We start from the raw sequence: 7,097 nt of genomic DNA on the forward strand, positions 1-7,097 counted from the left end.
TCCCTGCTGGCAGCCACCCTTTGCTGCCATTGGGATCCCTGTGCACCTGAGGGACACTTGTCACCAGCCCTATGCCTGCCTCTGCCCACCTTGACTTCTGCCCAAGACCATTCTTGGCCACCTGGGGATGCCCAGAGAGGCCTGCAAGCTGTTGTCCCCTCACCTCCCAGCAAGGAGTCCCTGGGGACAATTGGGTGGGGGGACAATATTCTCCTTCCCTCTGCCCCTACCTCAGTCCGGGGGTCAGGATGCTCCCCCTGTTCCTGTCTTTTCCCGTTCTGACTTCTGGTCTCTCTCTGCTTCTGTCTTTCTCCACCTAGTTCTCTCTGTCTTTCTCTCTGAGTGGGGTCTCTTCTCTGCCCCCTCAGGGAGGTGGGGGCCATGCAAGGAGGGGGCAGCTCCATGGAGGGGACCCGGGGTGACAAGGGCCGGCCCTCACGCAGCAGGGGCTCACTCTGAGCTTTCCTCAGCCAGGAAGGGGGGATGACAGAGAATGGCCCTCGTGTGCTCAGCCTTCGAAGGTGCCTCCCGGGGTTTGGTGACATCAGCCTGCTCTGATGAGTGGGACAGCCACTCTCTGGGGTGCACTTTATACATTAGGCAGGTGAGGCCCAGAGAGACAGAGTTACTTGCCCAAACCACACAGCAAATCCTATCAGAGCGGCAGATTCAGGATTTGAACCCAGCGCCGTTTCTCCAGGACCCACCCTCTTCACTGTGGGCCTCGGTTTTAAAAATTGTGGTTAGTGCTCTCTTTCTACATGGGGTGGGTGGTGTGTCAAGACCAGTGGGAGGACAGGGAGAAGCTGGGGACAGAGCCCCCCATCTGGCCTGCGAAGGCCTCCTAGTCCGTCCCTCTGGGCTTCTCACAGCTGGCGAGTCCAGATTTCTTGGCGCACTGCTGCCACCCAGCCCAGAGCCTGCCAGGGCTCCCGGTGGCTCCGGGTTCAGTCTGGGGTCCTGCGCCCAGAATTTGTGGGGGTGCAGCTGGGCCCCTCTAACCTTTGTGTGGGGGCTGTCCTCACCTCCTTCAGCACATCTGCCGAGCTGCCTCACCATTCCCTGCTCCTTCCTCTGACCCACTTTCTCTCATACCCCTTAATGGTAATGCCTTAGTGCCCCCTTCCCCTGGCCTGTCACCTCCCAGTGGACTGGACAGGCACCAGCAGTTACAGCCTCAGCGGGGAGGATGGTAGGGTGTCACGAAAAGGCCTTTCTTCTGGGCAGCGACAGTTGTCTCCAAGTGACAGTGGGCTTGGGGCCTCCAGCTCAGGAAAATGCACAAATGCACATGGTCCGGTTGGGGAAAAAAAAAATTAAAACCCCCAAATGTAAAAAGATAACAAAGGTTTACTTAAATTTCTTCTAAATGTCACACCACATCAGCTTCCCTTAGTGTTACATTTAGTGTTTTAAAACATGTCCCTGGGCACGAAAACAATTTGTAGGTCACATTTTCTCACTTGGGAAAAATTCCCAAGCTTCCCAAGAATGCATGATGTTTGTAGAAAAATCTAGGCCAGCAGCAAATCACAGGAGTGATTGGTACCCAAATGGTTTCCAGAAGCTAAGTTATAACGTCGTTTTCAAACGTTCCTATGACCAAAATACATATACGAAGTTGGGGTATATCTGCATTTTTTTTAAAGATTTTACTTATTTTTTTGACAGAGAGAGAGAGCAAGAGATCACAAGTAGGAAGAGAGGCAGAGAGGCAGAGAGAGAGGAAGAAGCAGGCTCCCCACTGAGCAGAGAGCCTGATGTGGGGCTCAATCCCAGGACCCTGAGATCATGACCTGAGCTGAAGGCAGAGGCTTAACCCACTGAGCCACTCAGGGGCCCCCATCCAAACGAGTTTTTAAGGAAATGGCTCAGCAGTGAGAAGTACATTCACACCGTTGTGCAACACACCTCCAGAACTTTCTCATCTTGCGAAACTGAAACTCTATACCCACTAAACAACAAGTCCCATGCCCCCTCCTTCCATCTCCAGCCCCTGGCAACCACCATCCTGCTTTCTATTTCTAAGATCCTGACGACTCGAGGTCTCACATGTAAAAGGGAAGCATGCGGTGTTTGCCTCGTTGCGACTGCTTTATTTCACGGAACGTGATGGCTTCAGGCTTCATTCATGTTGTAGCACATGACAGGATTTCCTCCTTTTCTTTTCTTTCTTTCTTTCTTTTTTTTTTTTTTTTCCCCAGTAAACACTAACATCCAGTTTGGGGCTTGAACTCAGGATCCTGAGATCAAGAGTCACATGCTCTACCGACTGAGCCAGCCAGGCACCCCCAGGAGTCCCGTCTTTTGCAAGGCAAGGTAATACTGCATTGCGCGTGCGTGAATGTGTACGCGTGTATCCTATTATCTTTGTCCATTCGCCCATTGATGGGCATTAAGGTTGCTTCTAATTCTTGGCTATTGTGAATAACACAGCTGTGAACATGGCGGTGCAGATATCTTTACAAGACCCTGTTTTCTGTTCTTTTTTTTAAGATTTTGTTTATTTATTTGACAGAGAGAGAGAGATCACAAGCAGGCAGAGAGGCAGGCAGAGAGAGGGGGAAGCAGGCTCCCCGCTGAGCAGAGAACCCGATGCGGGGCTCGATCCCAGGACTCTGGGATCATGACCTGAGCCGAAGGCAGGGGCTTAACCCACTGAGCCACCCAGGCACCCATTGTTCCAGTTTTCTTGAGATACGATCGACTTAGAACTTTGTGTTAGTGTTAGCTGTACAATATGACGATCTGATATATGTGTATACCTCAAGTAATTATTTTTTTCTTGTGATGTCCACTTTTAAGATCTACTCTCTTATGAACTTAAAAACACACAGCCCGGTACTGTTCACTGCAGTGAGGACGGTGGGTATGACCTCTGAGTGCCCCCCTAGGGTAGCAACAAGGGGCTCATCCTTGTCCAAGGCTCCTTCCCCATCCCTGAGGGAGCTGGAGGGGGAGGGGAGCTGGTCCTGCCTCCCCTTCCAAGGCTCTCTGGAAGCTGGAAGACCCAGACTCTGTAACTCCCAACACATTCTTCTACCAACATGATCCGCCGGCTGTGAACTGGAACTCAAGACATGCCCCCGTCTTGGCTTGCCTGAGCCCTGGGCACTTCTGACTGGCGGGGGTCAGGATTGCACCCTGTATTTTCCGCTGCTTTGGTATAACGATGAGTACAACCCACGCTGGATTCTTTTGTTCATATTCTTCACTATTGTATTCACGTTTTTGTCTGATTCAAAAGAAATTAAAACATTTTTGTGGGTCCCTAAAAATACGTGGGCGGAGATACTCCATTCAACTGAGCCGGTGGGTTGGGGGTACAGTACGTTTAGGGTGGGAAGGAGACCCCCCTGCTAACACTTCAGAATGTCAACCTTGTGTATTTCCAGCACCCACGACCACCCACGTCACTCCCCTGCTCCAAACCCTGCCCAGGAAAACATCAGAGCTCTCCCCACAGTTGAGGCCCTCCACCAGCCACTTCCTATCTGCTTTCCCAGTCTCCTGGACCCTCGCTTCCTACTCTGCCCTCTTGGATGTTTCCAGAACATTCCAGGCTTCATCACACCTCCCCACCTGGGCTCAGGAGAGTGTTGCCTTCCCACCTGTGATCACATAGCGGACACGCCTCCCAGTCCTCCCCGACCCGACTGGGCTCAAATGCCACTTTCTCTGTGAGGTCTCCTGAGCACACCTCCCCCCTCCATACTCCCCATTCGTTTCTCTGCTCTAGCACTTACCCACCCCTCTATGCCCATTTCTTTCCTTCAGCTGTGAACCCCTTGAGGGCAGGGACCAGGGCCTTGCGCACAGCAGGTGCTCAATGAGTACTGAGTCCATAAGCAGGTGGCTGAGTAAAGGACCAAATGAACGAGGAGCATAGGAAACAAGGGCCCCGTAAAGGGGTCTGCTCTGCCGTCCTCCACAGAGGGAAGGGTCTGGACCCAGGGTGGTGGAGCCAGGGCTGGGCTCCCCTCATGACCCCGCCCTCCGACTCTCCCTTCCCCAGAGACTGGTTTCTGGGAACGCAATGACGGCTCGGATGGCCTCCCTGGCTGAATTCTCTCTGTTGACCGTGTTCTTCCCGGGGAGTCTCAGTGCTCAGCGGCAGTGCTCCCGGGGTGCATGGCCAAGGCCGAGGCAGTGGTGGCTGGGGGGTGGGGGGAGTGCTCATGCGTCTGCGGCAGGGACCGTAGGTGGGGAGGGGGGCAGAATGGCAGGGGGAAGGCAGAGCACGAGGCCAGCCAGCTGCAGCCCCCACAGAGCCTCTGCTTTCCTGCAAAGTGGGGCTCACTGCTGGATGCCAAGCCTCCCCCCCGAGATGCCACGGGAAGCTCAGGGAAAAGGGGGTGACGGCACCTGAACCCCCTTCCTCTATCCAGGGCTGTCCTCCCTCTCCCCTGCCCCATCTTCTGAGGTAGGTCCCTCCTGGCGCAGGTGCTGATGGCGCTGTCACTGGCCTTCTCAGCCCTGCATTGATGGGGCAGGGCAGTGGGGGCGATGCCACAGAGAGCTATTTGTGACAGCAACACCCTGGCATCGGGTGTCGGCCTGAAATAAGGGGTCCGTGGTTAGGGCCAGCGCCGGGGGTGTCCTGACAAAGCCACTTTTGACATTTGCTTTGAGATGTTGTTCTTGGCTGGGTACAACCTTTGGGCCTGGTTCTTGTCCTCCCAGAGAATCTGTGACACACTCCATAGCCTTCTAAAGAATCCCTTTCTGTTTAAATTAGTCAGAGCTGGTTTCTGTTGCTTGGAACCAGAAACCAGAGCAGTGTGGCCCAAAAAAGCTAAGGGACTTGTGGGTGGCATCATTAAAGGTCTAGTGCCCAGACAAAAGGAGGGTTTGGTCTGTTCGTGTTTGCTGTGTGCAAACAGCACAGCAGGGAGGCTCAACCATTCTCCAGAAGCCACACTCCAGAAAGGCCTGTGACAAACTGGAAGCTTTCTAGGGACAATGACCAGGTCAGCGTGGGATCTAGAACTCATGGCAGGAGAAGGGAGCCTGGCTTGGAGCTGAGTAGGCAGAAGGCTCTGGGGAGAACAACCATGGTTTAGGCTCCAAAAGTCCACTCTGGTAGCTTAGTGGGGTGGGGGGCGGTGGCAGGCCTGGCTCACAGCTGGAATAGTTTGAAGATGGACGGAGCTGCCTCGGGAGGAGGTGAGCTCCCCAGTTTTGGAGGTAAACAAGGCTGGATCCTGAAGTGGACAAAAGAGCCCAGCCTGGGCTTCCCTGGCTCCGCTTGAGGGTGTGGGTCTCCAGGGTAGGGGAGAGATCAGCCTGCAGTAGCCCCCAAACATCAGACTTGACAGAAGCTCTGTTGTCTACCACTCACCAACCAGGTCTCCATAACAGCCCACAGTGTGGGGGAAGCAGGGAGTGAGACCCCCATCTACCAAGAAGCCAACAAAGCTGCTTCTCACTCTCCAGGTGACCTGGGGGTTGGAACACGCCTAAAGAATGACAAGGCAGGGGCGCCTGGGTGGCTCAGTGGGTTAAGCCTCTGCCTTCGGCTCAGGTCATGATCTCAGGGTCCTGGGATCGAGCCCCGCGTCGGGCTCTCTGCTCAGCAGGGAGCCTGCTTCTCCCTCTCTCTCTGCCTGCCTCTCTGCCTACTTGTGATCTCTGCCTGTCAAATAAATAAATAAAAATCTTTAAAAAAAAAAAAAAAGAATGACAAGGCAGAGGGGGCAAATCTCAGTGACCACGAAGACTGAAGATGTCCCTGATAAACTACCTGAAGACATAGCCTTGGGTACCCTGAGAAACCATCATTTTCCCACGGATGATGCAGATAAAGATCACAGATTGATAACGGGGCATGCTGGGGACAACAAGGGGGAGCCGGCACGCTCCTGGAGGTCCTGTGTCCTTGGAACCACCACCGTGGCCAGAAATCTGCATCCCACGTACGCACATCTTCTGGCCCAGGGATTCCGCTTCTAGGAATTTATCCTTGGCTGCATTTGCTAACATACGAAATGATGTGTGAGCCAGGCTATTGTCTGGTGAAAGGAACAGCCCATCCACGCATGGCAGAGCTGTGGAAGGGATCGGGGTGCGTCCCCACACTGGAAAATGGGGCAGTTTGGCAGAGAATGAAAATCTGTTTAATATACGTATAAATATGTATGGCTTTCCAAGATAAAGTAAGAGAAACTGTAAGCAGAACCCGTTAGCCATTATTTGCATGTAAAAGGCAGACACATATGTCTGCTCTCGCCTTGTAGTCTGAGAATGTCTCCAGCAGGCTGTGCAAGGAATCTGGGCATGTGGGTGCCTTGGGGGAGGGAATGTGTGTGGCTGGGAGAGACGAGAGACTGACTTTTTATTGAAAACCTTTATTTACTTTTTACTTTTATTATATATATAAAGTAGGCTCTAGCGCCCAGTGTGGGGCTTGAACTCACAACCTTGAGATTAAGCGTTGCATACTTGGGGCGCCTGGGTGGCTCAGTGGGTTAATCCTCTGCCTTTGGCTCAGGTCATTATCTCAGGGTCCTGGGATGAGCCCCGCATTGGGCTCTCTGCTCGGCAGGGAGCCTGCTTCCTCCTCTCTCTCTGCCTGTCTCTCTGCCTTCTTGTGATCTTTGTCTGTCAAATAAATAAATAAAATCTTAAAAAAAAAAAAGGAGTTGCATACTTTACCGAGTCAGCCAAACACCCTGAAAGCATCCTTTAATTTTTAAAAATTTATTACTATTTTTTTAAGATTTATTCATTTGAGAGAAAGACAGAGTCAGTGGCAGAGGGAGAAAAATCTCACTCAGACTCTCCACTGAGCAGGAAGCCCCACGTGGGGCTCCATCCCCCATCCCTGAGATTATGACCTGAGCCGAAACCAAGAGTCAGAGGCCCAATCAACTGAACCACCCAGGTGCCCCTATTTTTTTTTTTTTAAGATTTTTTACATATTTGAAAGAGAGTGAGAGAGTGCACGAACCGGGGGTGGGGCCCAGCGGGAGGGGGAGAAGCAGACTCCCCACTGAGCATGGGACCCCCCCCATGTAGGGATCAATCCCAAGACCCCAGAATCAGGACCTGAGCAGAAAGCACACGCTTAACTGACCGAGCCACCCAGGCGCCCCCAA

This window comes from Lontra canadensis, unplaced genomic scaffold, assembly GCF_010015895.1.
Source record: "Lontra canadensis isolate GAN:19392208 unplaced genomic scaffold, GSC_riverotter_1.0 scaffold45, whole genome shotgun sequence".
NCBI lineage: Eukaryota > Metazoa > Chordata > Mammalia > Carnivora > Mustelidae > Lontra > Lontra canadensis.